Below are 18,434 nucleotides of genomic sequence, written 5' to 3' on the forward strand. Positions count from 1 at the left end.
GGATGTGGAGAAATAGGAACACTTTTACACTGTTGGTGGGATTGTAAACTAGTTCAACCATTATGGAAAACAGTATGGCGATTCCTCAAGGATCTAGAACTAGATGTACCATATGACCCAGCCATCCCACTACTGGGTATATACCCAAAGGATTATAAATTATGCTACTACAAAGACACATGCACACGTATGTTTATTGCGGCACTATTCACAATAGCAAAGACTTGGAATCAACCCAAATGTCCATCAGTGACAGACTGGATTAAGAAAATGTGGCACATATACACCATGGAATACTATGCAGCCATAAAAAAGGATGAGTTTGCGTCCTTTGTAGGGACATGGATGCAGCTGGAAACCATCATTCTTAGCAAACTATCACAAGAAGAGAAAACCAAACACCGCATGTTCTCACTCATAGGTGGGAACTGAACAATGAGCTCACTTGGACTCGGGAAGGGGAACATCACACACTGGGGCCTATCATGGGGAGGGGGGAGGGATTGCATTGGGGAGTTATACCTGATATAAATGATGAATTGATGGGTGCTGACGAGTTGATGGGTGCAGCACACCAACATGGCACATGTATACATATGTAACAAACCTGCACGTTATGCACATGTACCCTAGAACTTAAAGTATAAAAAAAAAAAAAAAATACATGCTGCATAGTTTTTAATTAAATACTACCTACTATTAAAAAAAAAAAATGGTTTAAGGGCTGGGCGCAGTGGCTCATGCCTGTAATCCCAGCACTTTGGGAGGTCGAGGTGGGTGGATCACGAAGTCAGGAGTTCAAGACCAGCCTGGTCAAGGTGGTGAAACCCCATCTCTACTAAAAATACAAACATTAGCAAGGCATGGTGGTGGGTGCCTGTAATCCCAGCTACTTGGGAGGCTAAGGCAGATAAGTGAATCTGGGAGGTGGAGGTTGCAGTGAGCCAAGATCGTGCCACTGCACTCCAGCCTAGGTAACAGAGCGAGACTCCGTCTCTTTTAAAAAAAAAAAAAATATATATATATATATATATATATGGTTTAAGATGGTAAATTTTATGTTGTATATTTTACCACAATAAAAGACAGGAAAAAAACTATTCATAGAGGCCAGGCGCGGTGGCTCACGCCTATAATCCCAGGACTTTGGGAGGCCAAGGCGGGCAGATCATGAGGTCAGGAGATCGAGACCATCCTGGCTACCACAGCGCAACCCCATCTCTACTAAAAATACAAAAAGTTAGCCGGGCGTGGTGGCGGGCACCGGTAGTCCCAGCTACTGCAGAGGCTGAGGCAGGAGAATGGCGTGAACCCGGGAGGCGCAGCTTGCAGTGAGCTGAGACTGTACCACTGCACTCCAGCTTGGGTGACAGAGTGAGACTCCTCCTCAAAAACAAACAAACAAACAAACAAACAAAAAAACCGAAAAAAACTGTTCATAGAGCTTTATTCTTAATAGCCCCAAATCGGAACAACTCAAATGTCAATCAACTAAATGAATAAATAACTTGATGCATATTCACACAATAGATACTGACACATGCAACACGGTTGATCCTCACTGAAAGAAGCCACGCACAAAAGCACATACTGACATGAAATTTTAGAACAAGCAAAACTAATCTAATCTATAGTGATAGATATCAGACATCAATAGTGTTGGCCTTTGTGGGTAGTGGTGACTAGAAAGGGCCATAGGGGAGCTTTCTGAGGTAATGAAAAATGTTTTACTTCTTGATTTGGATAGTTAAATGGTATATATTTTTGTTAAAATACATTGAAAGGCACACATAAAATCTGTGCACAGAGGTACACATAGATATACCCCCATGAAAAAAGTCTTAGGGAAATAGTGAGGAAGTGGAACTGGAAGAGGCTGAATTCCTCATCTTGGTTACATGCTGAAAAGCTGTTGTCAGGCATGAGTGCCTCTTTGAACCAGACAGCCATACATAAATATCTTTTCATGCGGCAATTTATGGAAACACTAAGAATACTAAAATTATGATTATCTATATATGTGAATCTTAGTTTAGTCAAGCAAGCTTTTTACTATTCTAATAAAGTATTTAAAAAGAAAAAATATAAGTACAGTCATATGAACATCCTTAAAACAAAACATAGACCTTTAATTAAAACTGATTTTATTTAAAATATTATACTATTTTCATCAAATATCTTGTTAAAATCTGAAATAAAACTGAATGCTAGCTTTTTAAAAGTCATATGTAAAAATGCAAGCCATAAAAAAAAAAAACTAGAACACAGAATAAGAAAAAAACTGTTTTATGCTCACAAGCAAAAGAAATCAAAAAGGATAAAATCTGTCTACAAAAGAATGAAAATTAGATTTGTATTTTTAATGATAAAGCCAAAATTAGATGACAAACAATAAACTAAAAAAAATTCACTGCAAACAAAATTGTTTGCTTTTTATGAGGGCAAACTCATGTTTTTTAGAATATTTGTATATTTTAAAAATCACTTAAACGCAGTAAGTGAATAGACAAAACATTCACCAAAAATTTAAGAAGTAAAAATAAAAATGGCTAAGTATGGGTAAAAAGGGCTCAAACGTAATTATAATAAAAAATGCAAATTAAAATGAGATGCTATTTCAAATTTTGTTAAGATTTTCCTTTTTTAGTAAAATATTCAGTTCTGGAGAGGAGGGTAAGGTGAGGGAGAGGCACAGTAAGTACTCAGGCATTGCTGATGGCAGTGGAAACTGGTATTCACTTTTTAGGAAGCAAATCAGGACTAAGCACTACAACAGAGTACTGCAGCTAGACTGAAACCGCCGCTTGGATATCTGGAGCAAGAGCAGGGTTAAATAATAACCCTTTCATTTCAAGTGTCTATTTGTATGAAAAGTACTTTTTGTTATTGTCAAAAGAAAGAAAGAAGTATTTTTTCCCTTTCTTCATGTGTTGAGGGGTGGGTGTGGCGTGGCTAGGGTTCCAGCAGATAAGGCATAACATGTAACCAGGAAGATGGATGTGCTCTGCAGGGGCCTGAGGATGTGGGTTTAGGCCCTCCCTGGGAGAGGGCTGAAGACAGACACTTGAGCAGCCCATGTCCTGAAGAGCAGAGTGGGCTCTGAGCCACTGGTTCCCCACCTGGCTCTGCTACATATCCTGTGGCAGAGCATGGCTGCATTTGGGTGAAGACCAAACAAAGGTGATGAGATGCAGTATAATTACTAGCTATGGCTGTAAAAACTCGAGGAAAGGGCAGGCACAAGACCTATATCAGGCTATTAGATAGCTCTAATGGAGGGCGAGATGGACTAGATGCAGAGTAGTCTTATTTCTGTTCTTGAGTGTTTTGGTATTTAAAAAGAAAAAAGTTTTAAAGTTGACAACCCTTGGTCCCCAAACTCCAGTCCAAGAGTGAGTTGCTATTTATAAGGGACTAAGAACAGTGCCTGTCACCTTGTAAGTTCTTAAATAAATTTTTAAAAATAAATACTCCAAGGAAAGGGCCTGAAAATATGGAGAAAGCCTTAATATATAACCCATCAAAGTTCAGAAAGGTTTGAAAGGAGTGAAACATCACACAGGGTAGAATTTCCAGCTGGAGACTCCTTGGGCCTGACCTCTGCAGGTTCAAACACATATCGGTAGAGGTGTGCTGCCTTCCTGGGATGCCATGGTACTCAAGTTTCAGATCTTTACAGTGAGAAGTTTATCTATCATGCAGACTGGAATGTTCATCAACATAATGCCAGCATTTTCTTCCTGTGGGAAGATTTCCATTCATTCATTTAATAAACATTTACTGAACATATACTATATGCCAGTATGAGGCACTGTCCTAGGCCTCAAGGTAGTTTTGTTTTGCTTTGATAACAAAGAAAATTCCTTTCCACATTGTTCTCATGGAGCTAATGAGAGACAGTCAATGAGGAGAGACAGGCAATAAAGAAATAAATATACAATGTCAGTTATGAGTGCTATGAAGACAAATAATGCTAGCTAAGAGTAGGAGATAAGGAATACAAAGCAAAGGGCACTCTGTCCTCAAGGGGCTCTCAGTCTAGTGGAGAAATGACCAATAAACAGACAATTATCAAACAGAAATAAAATCTAAAAGGGGGTTGTGCTCAGGTGTTTCTGGGAGCAGAGAGAAGGGATGCCTCGCTCATTAAGGAAGGTATCAATGAAGGCTTCTGGGAGAAGCATGACCTGAATCTATAAGGATCACCTAGATGAAGCAATGGGGAAGGGCAACCCAAACAGCAGATGCAAAGGTACAGAAAGGACGGAGAGCACATAATGGATACCACAGTGGGAGTCTAAGTTTGATGGACAAACACAACCCACTGGATTCATTCCAGTTGGAAGGTTCTAGAAGGACCCCAAAGAAGTGAGATAAGAGCACACACGTAAGCACACATGTGTGCATACACACACCCCTGCAGTAGTCATGTGCTGTTTCTGCCTGCCTAGGACCTCTGAACTTCCCATCCCATAAGGTTATGGAGGGGCGGTTTACTTTCTCATCCCAGGAGTGAGTCTATGATGCAGACCTCTCCAGTTGTGGTCTCCCTGTTTCCTTGTCAGCAATGGTATGACTTGGGGCTGCTGACTGGGAGCTTTTTCAGTATGCATAGAGAAAGAAGCAAGAAGGCCGGGTGCGGTGGCTCATGCCTGTAATCCCAGCATTGAGGTCAGAAGTTCAAGACCAGCCTGGCCGGGCTGGGCACGGTGGCTCAAGCCTGTAATCCCAGCACTTTGGGAGGCCGAGACGGGCGGATCACGAGGTCAGGAGATCGAGACCATCCTGGCTAACATGGTGAAACCCCGTCTCTACTAAAAATACAAAAAAAAAAAAAAAAACTAGCCGGGCGAGGTGGCGGGCGCCTGTAGTCCCAGCTACTTGAGAGGCTGAGGCAGGAGAATGGCATAAACCCGGGAGGCAGAGCTTGCAGTGAGCTGAGATCCGGCCACAGCACTCCAGCCCGGGCAACAGAGCGAGACTCCGTCTCAAAAAACAAAAACAAAAACAAGACCAGCCTGGCCAACATAGTGAAACCCTGTTTCTACTAAAAATACAAAAATTAGCTGGGGGTAGTGATGGGTGCCTGTAATCCTAGCTACCCAAGAGGCTGAGGCAGGAGAATCACTTGAACCTGGGAGGTGGAGATTGCCGTGAGCCGAGATCATGCCACTGCACTCCAGCCTGGGCGACAGAGCAAGACAAGCAAGACTCCATCTCAAAAAAAAAAAAAAGAAAGAAAAGAAAAGAAAGCAGCAAAAGAGGATGAGGTCAATAAACAAAACGGAACGGAGAAAGGAAGGACCAAGAAAGCCCTCATGACATCATTTTAGACCCAGGATCCAGCCATGCCTAAAGATTGCCTTTGGACTTTCTAGTTAAATAATCAAAGGGAGGAAAAAAACTGTTTTTGCTTAAGTTAATTTACACTGGGTTTGTGCCACTTGCAAGTAGATTAATATACAGTCCTTTTGGAGAAGAGCTTCATTCTGTGTGCATGTGGCAATGGGTGGTACAGAAGGGAGGCTGATGTCAGAGGGTCTCACCTATTAAGTCTGATAAATATGGTGAAATAGGTAGCTTCAAGGTAACCAGAGGGTATAGAAGCAGCAACTAGACCTCCTTGGATGGAGAAACTGAGAAGTGTGTGTGTAAGTCGCAGTCTATATGGATGGGTTATATAAATTTTGTATGTTCCTAATAGTTCGCTATGCAACCATAAGTCATCTTTAAATATCTTTAAGACACAGACTAGCTCATCAAAAATACCAGGAATATCATCTGTTTGAAACTAGTGTACTATTCCTACAATGAATGCACATCAATCACAGGTCTTTCCCAAATATTTAATTTTGAGACAAATATAATATTTTGAACTCTTTATCCCTGATGTGAAACAACCATCCAGTGCTCTCCAGAAAACTCAAGCAGTTGTACCCATTAAGGTCCACGTCTAACAGATGTTATAGCAAAACAAATTGCTCTATCTCAAGAGATTACTACAGAAGCCCAAAAGCTCAGATTCCGTTGTTCACATGTCTGAGAACTCTAATCAGTTGGTCACAGATAATAGTACCAATCTTGGTCTGAAACAGAGCTTCAAATCTTTAAATCCAAGAATCAGAAAAATGCTCATATTACAGTGTGTTATAGTATAAAATTAGCTGGCTTAAGGAGCCTTTGTGTAATAAGCACTGGGCCTCCTTCTGGCAGAAATAACAATGCCTCAGGATTTCTTTTTTCCACAAGCATTTTCCAAATACCTACTTCGTGCCCATGATCCTAGCACTGTGTGCCCATGAGCCTTTCCTTTTTCTCTGGGTGAAAAGGCCAAACCTTGGTTCATATCTGGACAATGCTGAGTAAAAAATGTAAAATAAAAGGTAATGTATCATTGGACAATTTGAGATGTTACTCTTGCCGCCAGTGCTGGCCCACTAAACTCTGGGCCTCCTTTCCCCCACCACACCAGGTTTACATTGCTGGGATACTAGTCACTTAGAAAGAGCAAGACTCAAACCACACAGCTGGCTTCCAGTTCCAGCTCTGCCGTTAACTAGTGTCAGGACCTTAGCCAAGATTCACTTCTGCATCTGTAAAATGGGGATAATATTTAGTGCACTATGTTGCTGGAGGGATGAAATAAGTTAGCATATGTAAAGTGCTTGACACAGTGTCAGGTGCACAGCAAGTGCTATATAGAGAGAAGCGAAAGGCCAGGTGCGGTGGCTCATGCCTGTAATCCCAGCACTCTGGGAGGCCAAGGTGGGCAGATCACTTGAGGTCAGGAGTTCGAGACCAGCCCAGCCAACATGGTGAAACACCGTCTCTACTAAAAATACAAAAATTAGCCGGGCATGGGCCAGGCGCATTGGCTCATACCTGTAATCCCAACACTTTCAGAGGCCGAGACAGGTGGATCACCTGAGCTCAGGAGTTCGAGACCAGCCTGGCCAACATGGTGAAACCCTGTCTTACTAAAAATGCAAAAATTAGCCAGGCGTGGTGGCATGCTCCTGTAATCCCAGCTACTCGGGAGGCTGAGGAGGGAGAATCACTTGAACCCGGGAGGTAGAGTTTGGGGTGAGCTGAGATCACGCCACTGCACTCACGCCTTCTCAAAAAAAGAAAAAAAAATTAGCCAGGCATGGTGGTGCACATCTGTGATGCCAACTACTTGGGATAAAATGAGAAATAAAATAAAATAAAATAAAATGAGAAGCTATAATTAATACAGTAAGTTTTGTTTTTATTTTGTGACAGAGTTTCGCTCTCATTATCCAGGCTGGAGTGCAATGGCGGGATCTCGGCTCACTGCAACCTCCACCTCCCGGGTTCGAGTGATTCTCCTGTCTCAGTCTCCCAAGTACTGGGATCACAGATGTGCACCACCATGCTGGGCTAATTTTTGTATTTTTAGTAGAGACAGGGTTTCACCATGTTGGCTAGGCTGGTCTTGAACTCCTGACCTCACGTGATTCGCCTGCCTCAGCCTCCCAAAGTGCTGGGATTACAGGCATGAGCCACTGCTCCCAGCCTAAAGTGAGATTTTTCACCTCTTTGCAGTTCTAGAATTTAATGAAGAGAGATTTTACAGCAGAGAGATTATAGATTTTGAGATTTTTCCCCCCACCACCACCCCCAAGTCTACGTATCATATCTGGCAATATAGCAAACATCTAAAATAGCAAAAAGTTCTCCTGCTTCTCAAGCAGCTGTACCAACAGGAAACCTTCAGCAAGGGAGCAAGTCCAAGCGCCTGGGTACTGGGCCCTTACTAATAATAGCTAGACACTTCGAATTCTGACACCCAGGGCAAGGTAGATATAATTATCCTCATTTTGTAGATAAGCCCAAGTGGGAATGGAGAGGTTAAATAACTCATTCAATGTCAAACAGCTGCTAAGTGGCAGACCTGACTCCAAAGTTCATGTCCGCTTTCCACTCTATTTCCCTGCTTCCCATATAGCAAGCACTAACTGTTTGTAAATAACTAACAAAATATTTCAAGATCTTTAAAAAGATGGGAAACAAGGCTTCTCTGGTAGAGAAAGAAGTTGGCATCACAACTGCTGACAGTTTGACGCCCTTGCCTTCTCTGCTCCCAATGACCCGCTCTAGCAATCCTGCTTCCCTCGCTAGCAACAAGACACTATGTAGGCCTCTGTTTGCAAGTCTCCTCCCGTAGCAGCCTAGACTCTGCTCCCTCCGCTAACTGCATGCTTGGGCTCTTCCACACAACATTCAAAATCCAATGACAGGTATCCCTTTTTGGAAGGCAAGTTTCCCAAACTCTGACACCAACACGAAACACCTGGGGCCGGATTACCCTCTAGTGGGGCCCCCAAATCAACCTAAACAGAGAAGGAAGGGGAGGTGACGCAACTAGGCCTCCTGCGCCAAACAGGCTGAGCGCGGCGGCCGTGACCCCGCAGTGGGCTCTCCACAGTGGCCTCCTACGCCTTCCCTGTGGAAGGCACGCCAGGGCGGCGATGTTATCTCTGGGATAAAGGGCCGGTCCTAATGCAGTTTGTGGGAGAAGGCGCAGCAAAGCGCCTACCGGGGCGAGTCCCAGGAGCCTCGCTCTCCAGTCACTCTCCGAGGCGGGGGAGTCGGCGAGAGGGAAACAAGGGCCTTTGGTACCCAGCTGTTGGGCTCCGGCTGGCACGAGCGCCGGAGCATCCGTGCGCAGCCTCTGCCGCCCACACCCGCGCACACATAGGCGAACACACGGGCGCACACACACGCACAAAAGTACACCGGCCCTGGGCGCCCGCCTGCTGGAAGGTTGCCGAGACCGGCCACAGTGCCCCTACCAGCCGCGTCCCCACCCAGCCCTGAGGCCACTCTCAGTGCCCCGCCGGGGCGCCCCCGCGCTTCCTCTAACATCAACGCCAGAGACTGGAGAGGCCGCACGCGCCGGGCGTTCCAGCCCAGGAAGGTGTGGCCGAGAAGGACAGAGCCTCTTACCGGGTCTTGTACTTCCTTGGGACACGGCAGAACACCCGGAGGCTGCCAGTGCGGCCGTTACCCTCCCCCCGCCCTCCCCCACCACGTAGCCCTCTCTACCTTCAGTCGGGAATCAATGGTGTGGTCGCAGATTGGTGACATCATTGCCGCGCCGGGCGTGGGAGGAAGAACCACGTGATTCTACCCTCTTTTGTTTGCGCTCTAGGAAATCAAGGTTTTTGTTGCTAAGTCTTCCTTGGTTTTTTACGTTGTGTTAATGCCGCTGTTTTGGGTACGGTGGGGAGTAGGTACATGGGTTTAGGATGCTGCATTTTTGCCCATGGCCTTGACTGAACTCCTTCTTAGTCATTCATAACGTGGTTGGGCCGGAAGGCCTGAGAAAATACGTAGGTACAATCCTCTTTTTAAAAATAGACCACAGAATTAGCCAATAATACGTTATAACCAGTAGACCTTGAATGGACCGTTTAAATTAAATTAAACGACTTCATTTTTAAAATAATATAATGAACACCTTCTTTAACTTGACATGCTAACCAAGAACTAAAATATTATCAATTAACTTTCATCAACTTTTAAGTGGTCCCAATCTTCTGCCACTGCCTCTCCATCAGAAGTAACCCCCATCCTGAATTTGTGTTTACACAACTATTATATTGCTTTAATTTCTTTTCGCATTTATATATATTACTAAGCAATGTATTTTTACTTTTTTAGTTTTGTGTGTGTTTCCAAACTTTCATCTAGAGGCCTGGGCCTGGTACATTTTTTCTTTACAAACATGTTATTAAGATTCATCTTTGTTGACTGAAGTTACATTTTGTTCATTTTCACTGCTACATAAAAATCCATTATGTACCATAATTTATCCATTCTCCAGCTGCCAAATCTTTGTGCAATTTCCAGTCTTTTGCTATTTCCAACAGTGTTGGAAATCAGCATTGCTTTCTGGTGCCCCGTGCAAAAATGTCTCTTGAGTATATTTACCTAGGAATAAAATTGATAGGATTTTGGAATGCCAGTATTCCACTTCATATGATAGTACCAAATTTTTATCCAAAGTGGTTGTACCAGTTTATACTCCTACCAGCATGTACATCTTCTCTAACACCTCAGATTTCTTGGTTTTTGCTAATGCATGGTCTCAAACTGGCCTTATTGAGGTTAAGCATCTCTTTTAGATATGTGTGGTCCATCTGTAGTTTCTCTTCTGTGAAATGTCAGTGTAGGGCATTTGAGGGATTTTAGGACTGAGCAAGAAAAAAATATATGACCAGGAGGTGGCATTAGCGCACTCAAGCTTTATTTGTGTGAGCTTTGACAGGTTTGCATTAAAGGGAAGTCCCTCGCAGCATGAGAAGATCCAGAGATTGGAGGTGGAGAGAAACCATCCAAAAAGGGAGGAGAGAAGGAAACTTCCAGAAGGGAGTGGCCTTACCATGTCCAGGTGATGTTGTTCAGCGGCCTGTGGGAAGTCTCTGTTTCAGAAAGCTCCCAAGGGCAGCAGTAAATTGGAGTCTTCATGAACCATGGATTTATCTTATCTATGACTAACAGATGTTGGGCACAGTTTCATGAGGTATACAAAGCAGGCAAGCAGCCCTAAATGCCTAAAAATTTGCTTAGTTGGGTTATATCTAAAATGCCCGGATGTATAAACATTTGAATTAGGTGCTGAAAGACTTTTGAGATGATAGATACCAGCTTTCTGTGAAGAAATAAACAACCCGGGGACCCAGATACAGAGGCCATCTTTGGTTCTTTATCTAACAGTCAGTTTGAGTCTTTTACTGTTGTTTTGGTGGATTGTTTGTTACATTATTCATAAACTTGGGGCACTGATTCTTTGTCAGTTATATGTGATGCAAATTTATCCTTCCATTGGTGTCTTTTCACTTTCTATTTTGATAGACGTTCTTAACTTTGAATTTATTAATATTTATCCTGTTTTTATTTTCCCCCTACCCTAATATATGTTCACTTACTCTTATTCCTAAAAATCTATAAATCCTTATTCCCTCTGGAATTTACTTTTGTATATAGTGTGAGGTAGGGATCCCATTTTACTTTTTACATACAAATGACCTTTATTTTCCCCCAGCTTTGTTTATTGACTAGCCCCACCTTTCCCAACTTTGTTATATATCAACATTCCAGTCACTTATGGGTCTATTTTGATCTATCTATTCTATTCCACTGGAAAATTTGTGTATCTTGATGTCAATACCACAATATTTAATTACCATAGCTTTATAAAAAGTCTTGATATTTAGTACTGCAAAATCTCCCTTTTATTCTTCATCCATCTTTTTTTTTTTTTTTGGCTATGCTTGGTCTTTAGTTTTACCATATTTTAAGGCAAGCATCTCAAGTTGCACACACAAACAGGTTTCACGCACACACACGCAGCAGTAACAACAACAAAAACCTATTGGCATTGCATTGAATAATAAATAATATATAAATTTTGAGAGAATTGACATTTTATGATTCTGAGTCTTCCATTCCATAAGCAAGGGATAACTCTCTTTTTATCAGGTCTTCATTAATGCTTTAATTTGGGTTCATTATTCTCTTTGTTCAGATCTTGCACATCTTTTGGGGAGTTTATTCCTAGATACTTTGTAGTTTTTGTTGCTATTATAAGTGATGTCCTTTAAAAATATGCTTTCTAATTTTTTGATGATGGTATAGAAATAAATTTGATTTTTGTACGTTGATACTGTATCCAACCACAATGCTAAACTCTTGTTTGTGGTAATTTATTTATTGATTCTTTTGGATTTTGTATGTAAACAATCATTGTCTGAAAATAATGCCAGTTTTCCCCTTTCCTACACCCAACCCTTATTGCTTTTTATCTATCTTAAAGTGTTACACTGGTTTGGCCAGGTGCGGTGGCTCATGCCTGTAATCCCAGCACTTTGAGAGGCCAAGGTGGTCAGATCACGAGGTCAGGAGATTGAGACCATCCTGGCTAACATGGTGAAACCCTATCTCTACTAAAAATACAAAAAATTAGCTGGGCATGGTGGCGGGTGCCTGTAGTCCCAGCTACTTGGGAGGCTGAGGCAGGAGAATGGTGTGAACCCAGGAGGTGTAGCTCGCAGTGAGCTTAGATCACACCACTGCACTCCAGCCTGGATGACAGAGCCAGACCCTGTCTCAAAAAAAAAAAAAAAAGAAAAGAAAAGTTACACTGGTTTGGGGGAGAAGGCAATGCACTGTTCCAGTATAGTGTTGTTGGAAATGGTGATAGTAGGCATTCTTGATGCTCCTGATATTCAAAAAGGGAACTTAGAATTATTTTTTATGATAAAACAGTTAGAATGATATTTTTGTAGACATTTTGTAAATCTCCTTTATCAGGGTAAGGAAGGTACCTTTTATTCCTAGTTGAATAAAATTTAAAAATCTTGAATGAATTTGAATTTAATTTATTTCTACATCTATTGAAATCATCACACAATTTCTTTCTCCCTTTAATATGTTAATATGATAGATGATATTTATAGAGTTTATATTAAACTACTTATCCTTGCATTCCTAGGATAAATAACTGGACCATAAAGTCTCAATTTTATATGCTATTGTCAACTCTGTATTCTGTGTCTATGTTATATTCTATGTAGGATTTTTGTATTTGTGTTTATGAAAAACATGGACTTGTGATTTTCTTTTCTCATTCTGTCTTCATCTGTTTGGGTTTCAAGGCTCATAAAGTGATATAAGGAGTATTCCCTCTTTTTGTATCCTCTGGAAGAATTTTAATAAGATTGGAGTGATTCTCCTTTCAAGCATCAGTAGAATTCACCAATAAAACTGTCTGGAACTGGGTTTAGTGGCTCACACCTATAATCTCAACTACTTGACAGGCTCAAGCAGGAGGATCACTTGAAGCAAGGAATTCAAGACCAGCCTGAGCAACATAACAAGACTCCATCTCCAAAAAACAAAAACCAAACCAAACAAAACAGAACAGAACAGCAAAACCATCTGGGCTAGGTATTTTCCTTGTGTGAAGATTGTAAAATACGACTTTGATTTGTTTAATAGTTATGAAACTATTCAAGTATTTTCTTTCTCTTTGAGTCAGTTTAATAAAATAATAGGTTCTAGAATTTTTTCCATGTCATCTAAGGGTTTAAGCTTATTGGCATAGTTATTGATTGTATTATCTTCTCAATCTCTGCTGTATTTATAACTCTTTTTTCACTTACAATATTACTTGTGGTAGACTGTGTTATTGCTCTCCAAATATTTGCTTCTTTTCTTGTAAGAGGACTATGCATGTCTACCTAATGCTATGTGACTTGAGGTGACTCTTGTGACAGGAGAATTAATACCCAACCAGCTGTGAATGGGCTTGATCATCATATATGAACAGAAACTTTAAAAGGTATCATACCTGTTTCTACCAGCTTTCTTGCTCTTTTCTCTCTTCCATGAGAATGGCATGTGCTTGACTGGGGACCCCAGAATGAAGAATACATGTGGAGGAGAGCCCAGCAGAGTCAACATATATAGCAAATAAGAAATAAACACAGAGACTTGGGATTTTGTAGTTACCAAAGCATATTATAGTGAAAACTGACTGATAAATTATTTGCCTGTGATTTCTTATCATTTTTTTCTTAAATAAATCATTGCAGAGGTTTATTTATTTTGTTGGTATTTTTCAAAGAACCAACTTTGGTCCTTGTTGATTCTCCCTGTTTTCTATTTCATTTCTATCTCTAGTTCTGCTCTTATAATTATCCCCTTCCTTCCATTTTCTTTGAGTTTATTCTGTTGTTTATTTCTTAAGTTGTGTGTTTAGTTCATTAATTTTCAGCCATGTTTTTCTCCTCTTTAAAAACATTTAAAGCAATAAATTTCCTTCAAAGCACTGCTTTCTGTATCCCACAAGTTTTTATATATAACATTTCCATTATTATTCTGTTCAAAAATACTTAAATTTTTATTGTAGTTTCTTCTTTGACTCATTATTTAAAAAGTATGTTCTTGCCAGGCATCGTGGCTCACACCTTGTAATCGCAACACTTTTGGAGGGTGAGGCTGGAGGAACATTTAAGCCTAGAAGTTTGAGACCAGCCTGGGCAAAATAGTGAGACCCCATCTCTACTAAAATAATAAAAATAAAAAATTAGCCAGGCATGGTAGTCCCAGCTACTGAGGAGGCTGAGGTGGGAGGATCACTTGAGCCCAGGAATTTGATGCTGCAGCGTGGGTAACAGAGACCCTGTCTCTTCTGACATATTTGCATTGTTATCTTAATTTTTATTATACTTTTAGGCCGGGCATGGTGGCTCATGCCTGTAATCCCTGCACTTTGGGAGGTTGAGGTGAGAAGATCACCTGAGGTCAAGAGTTTGAGACCAGCCAGACCAACATGGTGAAACCCCATCTCTACTAAAAATACAAAAATTCACCAGGCATGGTGGTGCCCACCTGTAATCCCAGCTACTCAGGAGGCTGAGGCAGGAGAATCGCTTGAACCCAAGTGGTGGGGTTTGCAGTGAGCTGAGATGGCGCCATTGCACTCCAGCCTGGGCAACAAGTGCGAAACTCAGTCTCAAAATAATAATAATAATAATTTTTATTATACTTGTATTTAGAATGTGCTGATATTTGCCTAATTGGTTAATTTATAATCTAGTCTGAGAAATACAAGGTAGATAAGAATTTGTATTCTCTCATTGTTAGGTACAAAATTGATGTATGTCCATTATTAGAGATTGTTAGTTTTGTTCAAATATCCTGTATCTTTGCTTCTTGCTTTCTGCTTGAATTACCAGTCACAGATAAAGGCATGTTGAAAAATCTCCCACAATGATGGTAGATTTGTCAGCCTCTCCAGTTTTTATCAATTTATGCTCCCTGTACTTGGAACACATTTGATGAGGTGCTTGTGTGTTTAGAATTGTGTTATCATTTTGGTGAATTAAATTTTATATTATGACACAGTTATCCCTTTCTATCCCTACATTGCTCTTTGCCTTAAAGTCTGTTTTGTCTGATGTTATCATAGACAAATCAGCTTTCTTTTATTGAGTGTTTACTTGTAATATTTGCAATCCTTTTACTTTCAACCTTTCTAAGTTCCTTTGCTTTAGATGTATTAATGCATACAGCTGTATTAAAAAGTCCTAACTGATCAAGCCTGTAATCCCAGCACATTGGGAGGCTGAGGCGGGCGGATCACAAGGTCAGGAGATCGAGACCATCCTGGCTAACACGGTGAAACCCCGTCTCTACTAAAAATACAAAAAGTTAGACAGGCGTGGCGGTGTGTGCCTGTAGTCCCAGCTGCTGGGGAGGCTGAGGCAGGAGAATGGCGTGAACCTGGGAGGCGGAGCTTGTAGTGAGCCGAGATCGCGTCACTGCACTCCAGTCTGAGCGACAGAGCAAGGCTCTATCTCAAAACAAAAAAAAAGTCCTAACTGATCATCTGTCTTGTTACTGTTAATTTTGTTCCATGTATATTTATTATGATTTCTTTTTCTTTTTTTTGAGACAGAATTTCGCTCTTGTTGCCCAAGCTGGAGTGCAATGGTGCAATCTCAGTTCACCACAACCTCTGCTTCCCAGGTTCAAGTGATTCTCCTGCCTCAGCCTCCCACGTAACTGGAATTACAGGCATGCGGAACCACACCCGGCTAATTTTTGTATTTTTGGTAGAGATGGGATGGAATAAGGTCTTGTCATCGTGTGCCTGCGTGAAGGTGAATGCAATCCATGCAGACTTAGTTCTGTGAACTCTAAAAATCGGACAGGTCTCAGTCAATTCAGGAAGTTTATTTTGCCAAATTAAGGATGTGTGTCTGACAAAGCCTCAGGAGGTCCTGACAACATGTGCCCAAGGTGGGTGAGGTACAGCTTGGTTTTATGTTACATTCTATGTTAAATTTTATAATGCATTCTAGTGAGACATGAGACATCAATCAACATATGTAAGATGTACTTTGGTTTGGTCCAGAAAGGTGGGACAACTTGAAGCAGGCTTCCAGGTTATAGGTAGGTAAGAGACAATGTTTTTGAGTTTCTGATTAGCCTTTCCAAAGGAAGCAATCAGATATACATTGATCTCAGTGAGCAGAGGGATGACTAAGTTCTGTCTGTGCTTTGTCCCCAAGGAATTTCCTTTTGGGCAAATTGTGAGGGAGGTGTATAGCTTTTTTATCTTAGTAGATATCTTTTTTAGGAATAGAATGGGAGGCAGGTTTGCCCTCAGGAGTTCTTAGCTTGATTTTCCCCTTTGGCTTGGTGATGTGGGATCCCAACAGCAGTGACTGGAGCTGGATTCAAATGTCCTGGAGACAGCTGAGGCCAAGAGAATCTGAAGTGGGGCATATGATGAGAAATAAAGAAAGAGAATGTTCTCAAAACAAGGAGCAACATTTTAGAGATATAAATATGGAGAAAGCACTATTATTTTAGTGAGATGCAAGAATAGAAATTCATTTCTAACGAAGGAGTCCTACTATATGAACTCTTGTAAATGTATTTTTACTTCTGTGAGCCTTTTTTGCAATCTCTAGAATTTAGGATTAGAAACACATGAATTTGAATTCCTAACATTGGGAATAATTAGAAATACAGGAACAGGCTACTGAAAGAGCGTAAAAGAGGTTTGTACATGTAGATGTTTTTTGCTTGATAGTTAGGGAGAGATAAAGACAAGGCAAAGAAAAGGCTTTAGAATGGTCCATCTCAGCATCGCTGCCAGGAGCGGTGCTGAATTATGTGTCACAATGTCTTGTTTTGTTCCAATGGGTTCTCAAAGTTATTACTGGCAGAATTTTACATTTGAGAAGTTTGAGAAATACCCCGGGTACTGTTAATGGCTTCGTTTTTCAAGTTCACTGAGCTGGGCAGAATAAATATAAATCACCCAAAGACATTGCAAACCAGATCAAGCCTCCCATCAAGAACAGTTAGGAAAGCTGTTCGAAATATTTTTAAAATATCTGTTTGGAAACATTGGAGAACTACCAAGATAGAAAAGAACTTAGGGGTCAAGATTCTGGAGAAGGGAGAATTCCATAGAGGTGAGACAAACATCTGGCACCACTGAGGTGTTCCTAGTTTCAAAGTCAAACCTGAGAAAATGAGAAGTTGAGCAGAACTTTTGGAAGTCTCTCTGGGCAGAGGAAACAATAACTGTGGTTCAGGGCTCATCAATGAGAAGGAGTTCTAGTAAACATCCCAGACTTTCTTTCTTTCTTTTTTTTTTTTTTGAGACCGTGTCTTGCTCTGTCACCCAGGCTGGAATGCAATGGCATGATCTCAGCTCACTGCAACCTCCGCCTCTCGCGTTCAAGTGATTCTCCTACTTCAGCCTCCTGAGTAGCTGGTAAACATCCCAGACTTACAATTGGGATTCCTAAAGGGCTATATCCTAGGAGTAAGGATGAGCCAAAATTGACTAACTCTCAAAGACTGAAATTTGGTTTGAGGCAACTCAATTTTAGATTTATTCTGGTGCTATGCCCCTACCTTAACCTTTCCTATAAATAAGAGTAAGTCCTCTCTGGGTGACGATAATATTGTCCAGTACCTTAAATTATTGCTATAATTTTTCATACACAATGTCCAGCATGTAATGAAAAATAAGCACGCAAAAAAAAAAAAAAAAAAAAAAGACAAGACTACCAAAAATTCAGTTACAAGACAGACAGTAGAAACAGACCTATGGAAGATCCAGATAATGAAAAATAGGCATGCAAAAAAAGACAAGACTACCAAAAATTCAGTTACAAGACAGACAGTAGAAAAAGACCTATGGAAGATCCAGATATTGGAGAAATCATACACATAATTTAAGATAACTTTGATTAATGTGTTCCAGAAATTAAATTACAAGATGCAGAATTTCAGGAGAGAACTAGAGACTATAAAAAAAGAATCAAATGAAGACTCTAGAACTGAAAAATGCAATAAATGAAATTAATAATTCAATAGATGGGTTTAACAGTTGATTAGAAGCAGTTGAAGAGAGAATAAAAGAAATAAAATATTAGAAGAAAATATCTAGGCTGAAATATGGTGAGACAAGGAATATAAAGTACATATAAGAGCATAAGAGATATTTGTGGCTCATGCCTGTAAATCCCAGCACTTTGGGAGGCTGAGTCAGGTGAATCACTTGAATCTAGGAGTTTGAGACCAGGCTGGGCAACATAACCCCATCTCTACAAAAAATACAAAAATCAGCCAGGCATGGTGACACACACCTGTAGTCCCAGCTACTTGGGAGGCTGAGGTGGGAGGATCACTTGAGCCAGAGTGAAGGTTGCAGTGAGCTGAGATCATGCCACTGTACTCCAGCCGGGTGACAGAGTGAGACCCTGTCCAAAAAAAAAAAAAAAGTCTAGTATCTTCTACCTAGAAAAAAAAGATGTTTGAAACAAGGTAAAAACATCTAACATGTGTAACTGGAGTTTCAGAATGAGAAAAGAGAG

At 40.9% G+C, this 18,434-nt stretch overlaps 1 long non-coding RNA gene across 1 annotated transcript; it reads left to right on the top strand.

The window, feature by feature from the left end:
• The first annotated feature begins 8,998 nt into the window (after positions 1 to 8,998).
• Positions 8,999 to 13,114, top strand: LOC111543728. Its single transcript, XR_002731939.2, has 3 exons — positions 8,999 to 9,184; positions 10,295 to 10,417; positions 12,846 to 13,114. It is a non-coding gene; the product is annotated as an uncharacterized LOC111543728 (long non-coding RNA).
• The last annotated feature ends 5,320 nt before the right edge of the window (positions 13,115 to 18,434 follow it).

This window comes from Piliocolobus tephrosceles, chromosome 1 (genome assembly GCF_002776525.5).
Source record: "Piliocolobus tephrosceles isolate RC106 chromosome 1, ASM277652v3, whole genome shotgun sequence".
In the NCBI taxonomy this organism is placed as follows: Eukaryota; Metazoa; Chordata; class Mammalia; order Primates; family Cercopithecidae; genus Piliocolobus; species Piliocolobus tephrosceles.